The sequence below is a fragment of the Jaculus jaculus genome, chromosome 11, assembly GCF_020740685.1.
Source record: "Jaculus jaculus isolate mJacJac1 chromosome 11, mJacJac1.mat.Y.cur, whole genome shotgun sequence".
In the NCBI taxonomy this organism is placed as follows: Eukaryota; Metazoa; Chordata; class Mammalia; order Rodentia; family Dipodidae; genus Jaculus; species Jaculus jaculus.
In genome coordinates, this window is record NC_059112.1 from 62,537,248 (window position 1) to 62,555,051 (window position 17,804).

Consider the following 17,804-nt stretch of genomic DNA (forward strand, 5'->3'; position numbering starts at 1 on the left):
TGAACATTTCCCAATGAATAGTAATGTTCAATTCAACATTGCGTAAACCTGTTGTCTAGGAAGAACTTATCCTCTGGAAAACTAAGAGTGAATGCAATGTGCTCTTAGCCGGTTATGTACTAGCATCATTTACTAATGAAAACTAAACGTGGACTGAAAAGATAAGAAGCTGCTTCAATACCAACATGGTTGTGCAAGAAAACTAACAGAGAAGGTCGAGTTCTGTAATTCAATTGTGTATAATATGCAATTGCCCTTTGAAATCTATCCCTGAATTCAAAGTTCTGTAGTCCCGCTGTTGGAAATGAACGTTTCTCACTGAAGACTAACAGAGAATTCAATGTTGTTTAATTTCATTACAGACAACTTTCCAATGGTAACCTAGGATTGATTTCAATAGTCTATCAGAAGTTATATGCTCTCAACATTTCCTGTTGAAAATGAACATGAATTCAAAGGGCTAGAACTGTGTGAATACTGAGAATGTTTCCCGTTGAAACCTGTGTACAATAAACAATTCTCTTTCAAAAGGAGGAGCAAATTCAATGTTGTATGAATGTATTGCGTAGAAAGCTCAATTCCCATCTTAAAGTAAGCGCAATTGACAGTGTCATTCACCGGTTATCTGGTAGGATCAGTTGCTATTGAAAAATCCCAAGGAATTCAAGTATAGGACATCTTGGACCTTTCATTTCTCATTGAAAACTCATCGTGAATGTCATGTTGTTCTGTCCGGTTCTCTACTGTAAACAAACCCGCTTTCCTAACTAAGCCTGGTTTCAATGCTGTATAGTCGTGTTTTTTAAGTGAACATTTCCCAATGAATAGTAATGTTCAATTCAACGTTCCGTAACCCTGTTGTCTAGGAAGAACTTATTCCCTGGAAAACTAACAGAGAAGGTCGAGTTCTGAAATTCAATTGTGCATAATTGTGTATAATTCAAATTGTGTATAACGAACATGAATTAAAAGGGCTAGAACTGTGTGAATACTGAGAATGTTTCCCGTTGAAAACTGTGTACAATAAACAATTCTCTTTCAAAAGGAGGTACGAATTCAATGTTGTATGATCGTATTGTGTAGAAAGCTCAATTCCCGTCTTAAAGTAAGCGTAATTGACAGTGTCATTCACCGGTTATCTGGTAGGATCAGTTGTTATTGAAAAATCCCAAGGAATTCAAAGATTAGGACATCTTCGATTCTTTCGTTTCTCATTGACTCTTCATGAATGTCATGTTGTTCTGTCCTATTCTCTACTGTAAACAAATCCTCCTTCGTAACAAAGCCGATATTCAATATTGCATAGTCTGTATTCTAAGTGAACATTTCCCAATGAATAGTAATGTTCATTTCAACGTTCCGTAAACCTGTTGTCTAGGAAGAACGTGTCACCTGGAATACAGAGAGTGAATGCAATGTGCTATTAGCCGGTGATGTACTATCATCATTTACTAATGAAAACATACGTTGAACTGAAAAGATTAGAAGCTGCTTCAATACCAACAGAGTTGTGAAAGGAATCTAACAGAGAAGGTCTAGTTCTGTAATTCAATTTTGTATAATGTTCAATTGCCCTTTGAAATCTATCAATGAATTAAAAGTTCTGTAGTCCCGGTGTTTGCAATGAATGTTTCTCACTGAAGACCAACAGTGATTTCAATGTTCTGTAATTTCATTACATACAACATTCCAATGGTAATCTAAGATAGATTTCAAAGTTCTATCAGAAGTTATATGGTCTCAACCTTTCCGGTTGAATACGAACATGAATTCAAAGGGCTAGACCTGTGTGAATACTGAGAATGTTTCCCGTTGAAAGCTGTGTACAATAAACAATTGTCTTTCAAAAGTAGGAGCGAAATCAACGTTCTATGATCCTATTGTGTAGGAAGCTCAATTCCTGTCTTAAAGGAAGCATAATTGACAGTGTCATTCACCAGTTATCTGGTAGGATCAGTTGCTATTGAAAAATCCCAAGGAATTCAAGTGTAGGACATCTTGGATTCTTTCCTTTCTCATTGAAAACTCATCGTGAATGTCATGTTGTTTTGTGCTGTTCTCTACTGTAAACAAATCCGCTTCCCTAACTAAGTCTGTACTCAATGTTCCATAGTACTGTTTTCTAAGTGAACATTTCCCAATGAATGGTAGTGTTCAATTCAACGTTCTGTAAACCTGTTGTCTAGGAAGAACTTATTCCCTGAAAACTAAGAGTGAATGCAATGTGGTATGAGCTGCTTATGTACTAGCATCATTTACTAATGAAAACTAACCGTGAACTGAAAAGATTAGAAGCTGCTTCAACACCAACATGGGTTGTGCAAGAAAACTAACAGAGAAGGTCGAGTTTTGTAATTCAATTGTTTATAATACTCAATTGCCCCTTGAAATCTATCCCTGAATTCAAAGTTCTGTAGTCCCGCTGTTTGAAATGAACGTTTCTCACTGAAGAGTAGCAGCGAATTCAATGTTCTGTAATTTCATTACAGACAACATTCCAATGGTAATCTAAGATTGATTTCAAAGTTCTATCAGAAGTTATATGCTCTCAACATTTCCTGTTGAAAACGAACATGAATTCAAAAGGCTAGAACTGTGTGAATACTGGAATGTTTCCCGTTGAAAACTGTGTACAATAAACAATTCTCTTTCAAAAGGAGGAGCGAATTCAATGTTGTATGATCATATTGTGTAGTAACCTCATTTCCCGTCTTAAAGTAAGCGTAATTGACAGTGGCATGCACCGGTAATCTGGTAGGATCAGTTGCTATTGAAAGATCCTAAGGAATTCAAAGTGTAGGACATTATGTACTCTTTCGTTTCTCGTTGAAAACTCATCGTGAATGTCATGTTCTGTCCTGTTCTCTACTGTAAACAAATCCTCCTTCGTAACAAAGCCGGTATTCAATGTTGCATAGTCTGTATTCTAAGTGAACATTTCCCAATGAATAGTAATGTTCAATTCAACGTTCCGTAAACCTGTTGTCTAGGAAGAACTTGTCACCTGGAATACTGAGATTGAATGCAATGTGCTATTAGCCGGTTATGTACTAGCATCATTTACTAATGAAAACAAACATTGAACTGAAAAGATTAGAAGCTGTTTCAATACCAACAGAGGTTGTGAAAGAAATCTAACAGAGAAGGTCGAGTTCTGTAATTCAATTGTGTATAATGTTCAATTGCCCTTTGAAATCTATCCCTGTATTAAAAGTTCTGTAGTCGCACTGTTTGCATTGAATGTTTCTCACTGAAGACTAACAGCGATTTCAATGTTTTGTAATTTCATTACAGACAACATGCCAATGGCAATCTATGATAGATTTCGAAGTTCTCTAAGAAGTTATACGGTCTCAACTGTTCCTGTTGAATACAAACATGAATTCAAAGGGCTAGACCTGTGTGAATACTGAGAATGTTTCCCGTTGAAAGCTGTGTACAATAAACAATTCTCTTTCAAAAGCAGGAGAGAAATCTACGTTCTATGATCCTATTGTGTAGGAAGCTCAATTCCCGTCTTACAGGAGGCATAATTGACATTGTCATTCACCAGTTATCTGGTAGGATCAGTTGCTATTGAAAAATCCCAAGGAATACAAGTGTAGGACATCTTGGATTCTTTCCTTTCTCATTGAAAACTCATCGTGAATGTCATGTTGTTCTGTCCTGTTCTGTACAGTAAACAAATCCGCTTCCCTAACTAAGTCTGTACTCAATGTTCCATAGTCCTGTTTTCTAAGTGAACATTTCCCAATGAATGGTAGTGTTCAATTCAACGTTCTGTAAACCTGTTGTCTAGGAAGAACTTATCCCCTGGAAAACTAAGGGTGAATGCAATGTGGTATGAGCTGCTTATGTACTAGCATCATTTACTAATGAAAACTAACCGTGAACTGAAAAGATTAGAAGCTGCTTCATTACCAACATGGGTTGTGCAAGAAAACTAACAGAGAAGGTCGAGTTCTGAATTCAATTGTGTATAATACTCAATTGCCCTTTGAAATCTATCCCTGAATTCAAAGTTCTGTAGTCCCGCTGTTTGAAATGAATGTTTCTCACTGAGGAGTAACAGTGAATTGAATGTTCTGTAATTTCATTATAGACAACATTTCAATGGTAATCTAAGATTGATTTCAAAGTTCTATCAGAAGTTTTATACTCTCAACATTTCCTGTTTCAAATGAACATGAATTCAAAGGGCTAGAAATGGGTGAATACTGAGAATTTTTCCCGTTTGAAACTGTGTACAATAAACAATTCTCTTTCAAAAGGAGGAGCAAATTCAATGTTGTATGATCATATAGTGTAGGAAGCTCTATTCCCATATTAAAGTAAGCGTAATTGACAGTGTCATTCACCGGTTATCTGGTAGGATCAGTTGTTATTGAAAAATCCCAAGGAATTCAAAGGGTAGGACATCTTGGATTCTTTCCTTTCTCATTGAAAACTCATCGTGAATGTCATGTTGTTCTGTCCTGTTCTCTACTGTAAACAAATCCGCTTTCCTAACAAAGCCGGTATTCAATGTTGCATAGTCCTGTTTTCTAAGTGAATATTTCCCAATGAATAGTAATGTTCAGTTCAATGTTTCGTAAACCTGTTGTCTAGGAAGAACTTCTCCCCTGGAAAACTAAGAGTGAATGCAATGTGCTCTTAGCCGGTTATGTACTAGCATCATTTACTAATGAAAACTAACTATGAACTGAAAAGATTAGAAGTTGCTTCAATACCAACATAGGTTGTTAAAGAAAACTAACAGAGAAGGTCGAGTTCTGTAATCCAAATGTGTATAATATTCAATTGCCCTTTGAAATCTATCCCTGAATTCAAAGTTCTATAGTCCCGCTGTTTGAAATTAACGTTTCTCACTGAAGACTAACAGCGAATTCAATGTTGTGTAATTTCATTACAGAATACGTTCCAATAGTAATCTAGGGTTGATTTCAATGGTCTATCAGAAGTTATATGCTCACATCATTTCCTGTTGAGAACGAACATGAATTCAAAGGGCTAGAACTGTGTGAACAATGAGAATGTTTCTCGTTGAAAACTGTGTACAATAAACAATTCTCTTTCAAAAGTAGGAGCGCATTCAACCTTCTTTGATCATATTGTGTAGGAAGCTCAATTCGCATCTTAAAGTATGCGTAATTGACAGTGTCACTCACCGGTTTTCTAGTAGGATCAGTTGTTATTGAAAAATCCCAAGGAATTCTAAGAGTAGGACATCTTTGGTTCTTTCGTTTCTCACTGAAATCTCATCGTGAATGTCATGGTGTTCTGTCCTCTTCTCTACTGTAATCAACCCGCTTTCCTAACTAAGCCTGTATTTAATGTTATATAGTCCCGTTTTGAAAGTGAATATTTCCCAATGATTGCTAATGTTCAATTCAAAGTTCCATAATCCTGTTGTCTAGGAAGAACTTATCCCCTGGAAAACTAAGAATGAATGCAATGTGCTATTACCTGGGTATGTACTAGCATCATTTACTAATGAAAACTAACCATGAACAGAGAGGATTAGAAGATGCTTAAATACCAACGTAGGTTCTGGAAGAAAACTAACAGAGAAGGTAGAGTTCTGTAATTGAATTGTGTATAATATTCAATTGCCGTTTGAAATCTATCCCTGAATTTAAAGTTCTGTAGTCCCGCTGTTTGAAATGAACGTTTCTCACTGAAGAATAACAGCTAATTCAATGTTCTGTAATTTCATTACTGACAACATGCCAATGGTAATCTAAGACTGATTTCAAAGTTCTATCAGAAGTTATATGCTCAGAACATTTCCTGCTGAAACCGAACATGAAATCAAAGGGCCGCAACTGTGTGAGTACGTAGAATGTTTCCCGTGGAAAACTGTGTAGAAAAAACAATTATCTTTCAAAAGTAGGTGTGAATTCAACATTCTATGATCGTATTGCGTAGGAAGCTCAATTCCACTCTTAACGTGAGCGTAATGGACAGTGTCATTCACCGGTTATCTGGTAGGATGAGTTGCTATTGAAAAATCCCAAGGAATTCAAAGGGCAGGGCATCTTGGATCCTTCGTTTCTCTTTAAAAACTGATCGTGAATGTCTTGTTGTTCTGTCCTGTTCTCTACTGTAAACAAACCCGCTTTCCTAACTAAGCCTGTATTCAAGGTTGAATAGTCCTGTTTTCTAAGTGACCATTTCCCAATGAATCGTAATGTTCAATTAAAGGCTCTTTAAACCAGTTGTCTAGGAAGAACTTCTTGCCTGGAAAACTAAGAGTGAATGCAATGTGCTATTAGCTGGATATATACTAGCATCATTTACTAATGAAAACTAACCGTGAACTGAATAGATTAGAGGCTGCATCAATAGCAACATAGGTTGTGCAAGAAAACTAACAGAGAAGGTCGAGTTCTGTAATTCAATTGTGTATTATATTCAATTGCCGTTTGAAATTTAATCCTGAATTCAAAGTTCTGTAGTCCTGCTGTTGGAAATGAACGTTTCTCACTGAAGAATAACAGGGAATTCAATGTTCTGTAATTTCATTACTGACAACATGACAATGGTAATCTAAGATAGATTTCAAAGTTCTATCAGAAGTGATATGCTCTCAACATTTCCTGTTGAAAACGAACATGAATTCAAAAGGCTAGAACTGTGTGAATACTGCGAATGTTTCCCATTGAAAACTGTGTACAGTAAATAATTCTCTTTCAAAGTGGGAGCGAATTCAACATTATATGATCCTATTGTGTAGGAAGCTTATTTCCCGTCTTAAAGTAGCGTAATTGACAGTGGCATGCACCACTAATCTGGTAGGATCAGTTGCTATTGAAAGATCCCAAGGAATTCAAAGAGTAGGACATCTTGTATTCGTTCATTTCTCATTGAAAACTCATCGTGAATGTCATGTTGTTCTGTCCTGTTCTTTCCTGTAAACAAACCCGCTTTCCTAACTAATCCTGTATTCAATGTTGCATAGTCCTGTTTTCTAAGTGAACATTCCCAATGAGTAGTAATGGTCAATTCAACGTTGCGTAAACCTGATGCCTAGGAAGGATTTATCCCCTGGAAAACTAAGAGTGAATGCAATGTGCTCTTAGCCGGTTATGTACTAGCATCATTTACTAATGAAAACTAACCATGAACTGAAAAGATTAGAAGCTGCTTGAATACCAACATAGGTTGTGCAAGAAAACTAACAGAGATGGTCGAGTTCTGTAATACAATTGTGTATAATATTCAGTTGCCCTTTGAAATATATCCTTGAATTCAAAGTTCTGTAGTCCCGCTGTTTGAAATGAACGATTCTCACTGAAGACTAACAGCGAATTCAATGTCCTGTAGTTTCATTACAGACAACATTCCAATGGTAGTCTAAGATTGATTTCAAAGTTCTATCAGAAGTTATATGCTCTCAACATTTCATGTGGAAAACGAACATGAATTCAAAGGTCTAGAACTGTGTGAATACAGCTAATGTTTCCCTTTGAAAACTGTGTACAATAAACAATTCTCTTTCAAAAGTAGGAGCGAATTCAATGTTCTATAATCCTTTTGTGTAGGAAGCGCAATTCCCATTTTAAAGTAAGCTTAATTGACAGTGGCATTCACCGGTTATCTGATAGGATCCGTTGCTACTGAAATATCATAAGGAATTCAAAGAGTAGGACATCTTGCATTCTTTCATTTTTCATTGAAAACTCACCGTGAATGTCGTGTTGTTCTGTCCTGTTCTCTACTGTAAACAAATCCGCTTTCCTAACTAATCCTGTATTCAATGTTGCATAGTCCTGTTTTCTAAGTGATCATTTCCGAATGAATAGTACTGTTCAATTCAATGTTCCATAAACCTGTTGCCTAGGAAGGACTTATCCCCTGGAAAACTAAGAGTGAATGCAATGTGCTATTACCCAATTATGTACTAGCATCATTTACTAATGAAAATTAACCGTAAAGTGAAAAGATTAGAATCTGCTTCAATACCAACATAGGTTGTGCAAGAAAACTAAAATAGAACGTCGAGTTTTGTTATTCAATTGTGTATGATATTCAATTGCTGTTTGAAATCTATCCCTGAATTCCAAATTCTGTAGTCCCGCTGTTGGAAATGAACATTTCTCACTGAAGACTAACAGCGAATTCAATGTTGTGTAATTTCATTACAGACAACATTCCAATGGTAACCTAGGGTTGATTTCAATGGTCTATCAGAACTTATATGCTCTCAATATTTCCTGTTGAAAACGAACATGAATTCAAAGGGCTAGGACTGTGTGAATACTGAGAATGTTACCCGTTGAAAACTGTGTACAATAAACAATTCTCTTTCAAAAGGAGGACCGAATTCAATGTTGTGTGATCTTATTGTTTAGAAAGCTCAAATCCCGTCTTAAAGTAAGCGTAATTGACAGTGTCATTCACCGGTTATCTGGTAGGATCAGTTGCTATTGAAAACTCCCAAGGAATTCAAGTATAGGACATCTTGGACCTTTCATTTCTCATTGAAAACTCATCGTGAATGTCATGTTGTTCTGTCGTGTTCTCTACTGTAAACAAATCCGCTTTCCTAACTAAGCCTGTATTCAATACTGTATAGTCGTGTTTTTTAAGTGAACATTTCCAAATGAATAGTAATGTTTAATTCAACGATCCGTAAACCTGTTGTCTAGGAAGAACTTATCCCCTGGAAATCAAAGAGTGAATGCAATGTGCTCTTAGCCGATTATGTACTATAATCATTTACTAAAGAAAACTAACCGTGAACTGAAAACATTAGAAGCTGCTTCAATACCAACAGAGGTTGTGCATGAAGACTAACAGCGAAGGTCAACTTCTGTAATTCAATTGTGTATAATATTCAATTGCCCCTTGAAACCTATCCCTGAATTCAAAGTTTTGTCGTCCCGCTGCTTGAAATGAACGTAGCTCACTGAAGACTAACAGCGAATTCAATGTTGTGTAATTTCATTACACACAACTTTCAAATGGCAATCTAAGATAGATTTCAAAGTTCTATCAGAAGTTATATGCTCTCAACATTTCCTGTTGAAAACGAACATGAATTCAAAGGGCTAGATCTGTGTGAATACTGAGAATGTTTCCCGTAAAACTGTGTACAATAAACAATTCTCTTTCAAAAGTGGGAGCGAATTCAACATGCTATGATCCTACTGTGTAGGAAGCTCAATTCCCGTCTCAAAGTAAGCGTAATTGACAGTGTCATTCACCGCTTATCTGGTAGGATCAGTTGCTATTGAAAAGTCCCAAGGAATTTCAAGTGTAGGACATCTTGGATTCTTTCATTCCTCACTGAAAACTCATCGTGAATGTCATATTGTTCTGTCCTATTCTTTACTGTAAACAAATCCTCCTTCGTAACAAAGCCGGTATTCAATGTTGTATAGTCTGTTTTCTAAGTGAACATTCCCCAATGATTAGTAATGTTCATTTCAACGTGCCATAAACCTGTTGTCTAGAAGAACGTGTCACCTGGAATACTGAGAGTGAATGCAAAGTGCTATTAGCCGGTAATGTACTAGCATCATTTACTAATGAAAACAAACGTTGAACTGAAAAGATAAAAAGCTGCTTCAATACCAACAGAGGTTGTGAAAGAAATCTAACACAGAAGGTCGAGTTATGTAATTCAATTGTGTATAATGTTCAATTGCCCTTTGAAATCTATCCCTGAATTAAAAGTTGTGTAGTCCCGGTGTTGGCAATGAATGTTTCTCACTGAAGACTAACAGCGATTTAAATGTTCTGTAATGTCATTAAAGACAACATGCGAATGGTAATTTAAGATAGATTTCAAAGTTCTATCAGAAGTTATATGCTCTCAACATTTCCTGTTGCAAATGAACATGAATTCAAAGGGCTAGAACTGGGTGAATACTGAGAATGTTTCCCATTTGAAACTGTGTACAATAAACAATTCTCATTCAAAAGGAGGAGCGAATTCAATGTTGTATAATCGTATTGTGTAGGAAGCTCAATTCCCGTCTCAAAGTAAGCGTAATTGACAGTGTCATTCACCGGTTATCTGGTAAGATCAGTTGTTATTGAAAAATCCGAAGGAATTCAAAAGGTAGGAAATCTTGGATTCTTTTGTTTTTCATTGAAAACTCACCGTGAATGTCATTTTGTTCTATCCTGTTCTCTACTGTAAACGAATTCGCTTTCCTAACCTATCCTGTATTCAATGTTGCATAGTCCTATTTTCTAAGTGATCATTTCTGAATGAATAGTACTGTTCAATTCAATGTTCCGTAAACCTGTTGCCTAGGAAGGACTTATCCCCTGGAAAACTAAGAGTGAATGCAATGTGCTATTACCCGGTTATGTACTAGCATCATTTACTAAGGAAAATTAAGCATAAACTGAAAAGATTAGAAGCTGCTTCAATACCAACATAGGTTGTGCAAGAAAACTAAAATAGAACGTCGAGTTTTGTTATTCGATTGTGTATGATATTCAATTGGCGTTTGAAATCTATCCCTGAATTCCAAATTCTGTACTCCCGCTGTTGGAAATGAACGTTTGTCATTGAAGACTAACAGCGAAATCAATGTTGTGTAATTTCATTACAGACAACATTCCAATGGTAACCTAGGATTGATTTCAATGGTCTATCAGAACTTATAAGATCTCAACACTTCCTGTTGAAAACGAACATGAATTCAAAGGGCTTGAAAACGAACATGAATTCAAAGGGCTAGAACTGTGTGAATACTGAGAATGATTCCCTTTGATAACTGTGTACAATAAACAATTCTCTTTCAAAAGGAGGACCGAATTCAATGTTGTATGATCGTATTGTGTAGAAAGCTCAATTCCCGTCTTAAAGTAAGCGTAATTGACAGTGTCATTCACCGGTTATCTGGTAGGATCATTTGCTATTGAAATCTCCCAAGGAATTCAAGTATAGGACATCTTTGACCTTTCATTTCTCATTGAAAACCCATCGTGAATGTCATGTTGTTCTGTCCTGTTCTCTACTGTAAATAAATCTGCTTTCCTAACTAACCCTGTATTCAATGTTGCATAGTCTTGTTTTCTAAGTGAACATTTCCCAATGAATCATAATGTTCAATTCAAGGCTCTGTAAACCTGTTGTCTAGGAAGAACTTCTCGCTTGGAAAACTAAGAGTGAATGCAATGTGCTATTAGCCGGTTATATACTAGGGTCATTTACTAATGAAAACTAACCATGAACTGAATAGATTAGAGCCTGCATCAATAGCAACATAGGTTGTGCAAGAAAACTAACAGAGAAGGTCGAGTTCTGAAATTCAATTGTATATAATATTCAATTGCCGTTTGAAATTTAATCCTGAATTCAAAGTTCTGTAGTCCTGCTGTTTGAAATGCACGTTTGTCACTGAAGAATAACAAGGAATTCAATGTTCTGTAATTTCATTACAGACAACATGCCAATGGTAATCTAAGATAGATTTCAAAGTTCTATCAGAAATTATATGCTCTCAACATTTCCTGTTGAAAACGAACATGAATTTAAAAGGCTAGAACTGTGTGAATACTGAGAATGTTTCCCGTTGAAAACTGTGTACAATAAATAATTCTCCTTCAAAAGTGGGAGCGAATTCAACGTTCTATGATCCTATTGTGTAGGAAGCTCATTTCCCATCTTAATGTAAGCGAAATTGACAGTGGCATGCACCGGTAATCTGGTAGGATCAGTTGCTATTGAAAGATCCCAAGGAATTCAATGAGGAGGATATCTTGTATTCTTTAGTTTCTCATTGAAAACTCATCGTGAATGTCATGTTGTTCTGTCCTGTTCTCTACTGTAAACAAACCCGCTTTCCTAACTAATCCTGTATTAAATGTTGCATAGTCCTGTTTTCTAAGTGAACATTTCCCAATGAATAGTAATGTTCAATTCAACGTTGCGCATATCTGTTGTCTAGTAAGAAGTTATCCTCTGGAAAACTAAGAGTGAATGGAATGTGCTCTTATCCGATTATGTACTAGCATCATTTACTAATGAAAACTAAACATGAACTGAAAAGTTTAGAAGCTGCTTCGATACCAACATATGTTGTGCAAGAAAACTAACAGAGAAGGTCGAATTCTGTAATTCAATTGTGTATAATATTCAATTGCCCTTTGAAATCTATCCCTGAATTCAACGTTCTGTGTTCCCGCCGTTTGAAATGAACGTTTCTCATGAAGACTAACAGAGAATTCAATGTTGTGTAATTTCATTAGAGACAACGTTCCAAGGTTAACCTAGGATTGATTTCAAAGTTCTATCAGAAGTTATATGCTCTCAACATATCTTGTTGAAAATGAACATGAATTCAAAGGGCTAGAACTGTGTGAATACTGAGAATGTTTCCCATTGAAAACTGTACAATAAACAATTCTCTTTCAAAAGAAGGAGCGAATTCCACGTTCTAGGATTGTATTGTGTAGGAAGCTCAATTCCTGTCCTAAAGTAAGCATAACTGACAGTGTCATTCACCGGTTATCTGGTAGGATCAGTTGCTATTTAAAAATCCCAAGGATTTCAAGTGTAGTACATCTTGTATTCCTTCGTTTCTCATTGAAAACTCATTGTGAATGTCATGTTCTTCTGTCCTGTTCTCTACTGTAAACAAATGCACTTTCCTAACTAAGCCTGTACTCAATGTTTCATAGTTTTGTTTTCTAAGTGAACATTTCCCAATGAATAGTAATGTTCAAGTCAACGTTCCATAAACCTGTTGTCTAGGAAGAACTTAATCCCTGGAAAACTAAGAGTGAATGGAATGTGCTGTTAGCCGGTTATGTACTAGCATCATGTACTAATGAAAACTAACCGAGAACTGAAAAAGATTTGAATCTGCTTCAATACCAACACAGGTTGTGAAAGGAAACTAACAGAGAAGGTCAAGTTCTGTAACTCAGTTGTGTATAATATTCAATTGCCGATTGAAATCTATCCCTGAATTCAACGTTCTGTAGTCCCGCTGTTTGAAAAGAACGTTTCTCACTGAAGACTAACAGCGAATTCAATGTTCTTTAATTTCATTACAGACAACATTCCAATGGTAATCTAAGATGGATTTCAAAGTACTATCAGAAGTTATATGCTCGGCACATTTCCTGTTGAAAATGAACATGAATTCAAAGGGCTGGAATTGTGTGAATACTGAGAATGTTTCCCGTTGAAAACTGTGTACAATAACCAATTCTCTTTCAAAACTGGGAGCGAATCCAACGTTCTATGATCGTATTGTGTAGGAAGCTCAATTCTGGTCTTAAAGTAAGCGTAATTGACCGTTTCATTCACCGCTTATCTGGTAGGATCACTTGCTACTGAAAAATCCCAAGGAATTTAAAGAGTAGGACATCCTGGATTCTTTCATTTCCCATTGAAAATTCATTGTGATTGTCATTTTGTTCTGTCCTGTTTTCTACTTTAAACTAATCCTCATTCCTAACTAAGCCTGTATTCAATGTTGAATAGTCCTGTTTTCTAAGTGAACATTTACCAATGAATAGTAATGTTCAATTCAAAGTTCTGTTAACCTGTTGTCTAGGAAGAACTTATCCCCTGGAAAACTAAGAGTGAATGCAATGTGCTATTATCCGGTATGTACTAGCATCATTTACTAATGAAAACTAACGGAGAACTGAAGAGATTATAAGCTGCTTCAATACCAACATAGGTTGTGCAAGAAAACTAACAGAGAAGGTTGAATTCTGTAATTCAATTGTGTATAATATTCAATTGCCCCTGAAATCTATCCCTGAATTCAAAGTTCTGTAATCCCACTGTTTAAATTAACGCTTCTCTCTGAAGACTAACAGCAAATTCAATGTTCTGTAATTTCATTACCGACAACACTCCAATGGTAATCTAAGATTGATTTCAAAGTTCTATCAGAAGTTATATGCTGAGAACATTTCCTGTTGAAATCGAACATGAAATCAAAGGACTGCAACTGCGTGAATACTGTGAATGTTTCCCATTGAAAACTGTGTGCAATAAAAAATTCTCTTTCAAAAGTACTAGCGAATTCTATGTTCTATGATCATATTGTGTAGGAAGCTCAATACCCTTCTTAAGGTAAGTGTAATTGAGTTTCATTCACTGATTATCTGGTTGGATCAGTTGCTATTGAAAATTCCCAAGGAATTCAGAGAGTAGGACATCTTGGATTCTTTCATTTCTCATTGAAAACTCATCGTGAATGTCATGTTGTTCTGTCCTGTTCTCTACTGTAAACAAACACGCTTTCCTAACTAAACCTATATTCAGTGATTCATAGCTTTGTTTTCTAAGTGAACATTTTCCAATGAATACTAATGTTCAATTCAACGTTCCGTAAACCTGATGTCTAGGAAGAACTTATCCCCTGGAAAACTAAGAGTGAATGGAATGTGCTATTAGCCGGTTATGTACTAGCATCATTTACTAATGAAGACTAATCGAGAAATGAAAAGATTAGAAGCTGCTTCAATACGAACACAGGTTGTGAAAGAAAACTAACAGAGAAGGTCAAGTTCTGTAATTCAATTGTGCATAATATTCAATTGACCTTTGAAATCTATCCCTGAGTTCAACGTTCTGTAATCCCGCTGTTTGAAAAGAAAGTTTCTCACTGAAGACTAAGAGCGAATTCAATGTTCTGCAATTTCATTACAGACAACATTACAATGGTAATCTAAGATTGATTTCAAAGTACTATCAGAAGTTATATGCTCAGAACATTTCCTTTTGAAAATGAACATGAATTCAAAGGGCTGGAATTGTGTGAATACTGAGAATGTTTCCCATTGAAAACTGTGTACAATAAACAATTCTCTTTCAAAAGTGGGAGCGAATCCAAAGTTCTATGGTCGTAATGTGTAGGAAGCTCAATTCCGGTCTTAAAGTAAGCGTAATTGACCGTTTCATCTACCGGTTATCTGGTAGGATCAGTTGCTATTGAGAAATCCCAAGCAATTTAAACAGTAGGACATTTTGGATTCTTTGGTTTCCCATTGAAAATTCATTGTGATTGTCATGTAGTTCTGTCCTCTTTTCTACTGTAAACTAATCCGCTTTCCTAACCTAGCCTGTATTCAATGTTGAATAGTCCTGTTTTCTAAGTGAACATTTCCCAAAGAATAGTAACGTTCAATACAACGTTCCGTAAACCTGTTGTCTAGGAAGAAGTTACACCGCTGAAAACTACGAGTGAATGGAATGTGCTATTAGCCGGTTATATACTGGCATCATTTACTAATGAAAACTAACCGAGAACTGAAGAGATTAGAAGCTGCATCAATACCATCATAGGTTGTGCAAGAAAACTAACAGAGAAGGTCGAATTCTGTAATTCAATTGTGTATAATATTCCATTGCTCTTTGAAATCTATCCTTGAATTTAAAGTTCTGTAATCCCTCTCTTTAAATGAATGTTTCTGACTGAAGACTAACAGCGAAATCAGCGTTCTGTAATTTCATTAGCGACAATATTCCAATGGTAATCTAAGATTGATTTCAAAGTTCTATCAGAAGTTATATGCTGAGAACATTTCCTGTTGAAAACGAACATGTAATCAAAGGGCTGCAACTCATGAATACTGAGAATGTTTCCCGTTGAAAACTGTGTACAATAAACAATTCTCTTTCAAAAGTACAAGCGAATTCAACGTTCTATGATCGTATTGTGTACGAAGCTCATTTCCGGTATTAAAGTAAGCATAATTGACAGTTTCATTCACCGGTTATCTGGTAGGATCAGTTGCTAACGAAAAATTCCAAGGATCTTAACGAGTAGGACATCTTGGATTCTTTCATTTCTCATTGAAAACTCATCGTGAATGTCATGTTTTCTGTCCTGTTCTCTACTGTAAACAAACCTGCTTTCCTAACTAAGCCTTTATTCAATGTTGCATAGTCTTTTTTTACGTGAACATTTCCCAATGAATAGTAATGTTCATTTCCACGTTCCATAAACCTGTTGTCTAGGAAGAACCTATCCCCAGGGAAACTAAGATTGAATGTAATGTATATTGGCCAGTTATGTACTAGCATCATTTGCTCATGAAAACTAACCGTGAACTGAAAGGATTAGAAGCTGCTTCAATATCAACTTAGGTTGTGCAAGAAAACTAACAAAGTAGGTCGAGTTCTGTAATTCAATTCTGTATAATATTCAATTGCCCTTTGAAATCTATCCCTGAATTCAAAGTTGTGTAGTCCCGTTGTTTGAAATGAACGTTTCTCACTGAAGACTAACAGCGAATTCAATGTTCTGTAATTTCATTACAGACAACATTCCAATGGTTATCTAAGAATGATTTCAAAGTTCTGTCACACGCTATATGCTCAGAACATTTCCTGTTGAAAACAAACATGAATTCAAAGGGCTACAACTGTGTGAATAGTGAGAATGTTTCCCATTGAAAACAATAAACAATTCTCTTTTAAAAGTAGGAGCTAATTCAATGGGGTATGATCGTATTGTGTAGGAAGCTCAATTCCTGTCTTAATGTAAGTGTAATAAACAGTTTCATTCACCAGTTATCTGGTAGGATCAGTTGCTACTGAAAAATTCCAAGGATTTCAAGTGTAGGACATCTTGGATTCTTTCATTTCTCATTGAAAAGTCATCGTGAATGTCATGTTGTTCTGTCCTGTTCTGTACTGTAAACCAATCCATTTTCCTAACTAAGCATGTATTCAATGTTGAATAGTCCTCTTTTGTACGTGAACATTTCCCAAGGAATAGTAATGTTCAAATCAAAGTTTTGTAATCCTGTTGTCTAGGAAGAACGTATCGCGTGGAAAACTAAGAGTGAATGCAATGTGCTATTAGCTGGTTATGCACTAGCATCATTTACTAATGAAAAGTAACTGTGAACTGAAAATATTAGATGCTGCTTCAATACCAGCATAGGTTGTGTAAGAAAACAAACAGAGGAGGTCGAGTTCTGTAAATCAATTGTGTATAATATTCAATGGCCCTTTGAAATTATCCCTGAATTCAAAGATCTGTAGTCCTACTGTTTGACATGTACGTTTCTCACTGAAGACTAACAGCGAATTCAATGTTCTGTAATTTCATTACACAGAACATTCCAATGGTAATCTAAGATTGATATCAAAGTTCTATCAGAAGTTATATGCTCAGAACATCAGCTGTTGAAAACGAACATGAACTCAAAGGGATAGAACTGTGTGAATACAGAGAATGTTTCCTGTTGAAAACTGCGTACAATAAACAATTCTCTTTATCTTGTAGGATCAGTTGGTATTGAAAAATCCCAAGGAATTTAAAGATTAGGACATTCTTTCATTCCTCATTGAAAACTCATCATGAATGTCATGTTGTTCTGTCCTGTTCTCTACTGTAAACAAATCCGCTTTCCTAGCAAAGCTTGTATTCAATGTTGCATAGTGCTGTTTTCTAAGTGAACATTTCCCAATGAATAGTAATGTTCAATTCAACGTTCCATAAACCTGTTGTCTAGGAAGAACTTAGCCCCTGACAACTAACAGTGAATGCAATGTGCTCTTAGCCGGTTATGTACTAGCATTATTTACTAATGAAAACTAACCATAAACTGAAAAGATTAGAAGCTGCTTCAATGCCAACATAGGTTGTGGAGGAAAAGTAACAAAGAAAGTCGAGTTCTGTAATCCATTTGTGTATAATATTCAATTGCCCTTGAAATCTATCCCTACATTCAAATTCTGTTCTCCCGCTGTTTGAAATGAACGTTTCTCACTGAAGACTAACAGCGAATTCAATATTCTGTAATTTCATTATGGACAACATGCCAATGGTAATCTAAGATTGATTTCAAAATTCTATCAAAAG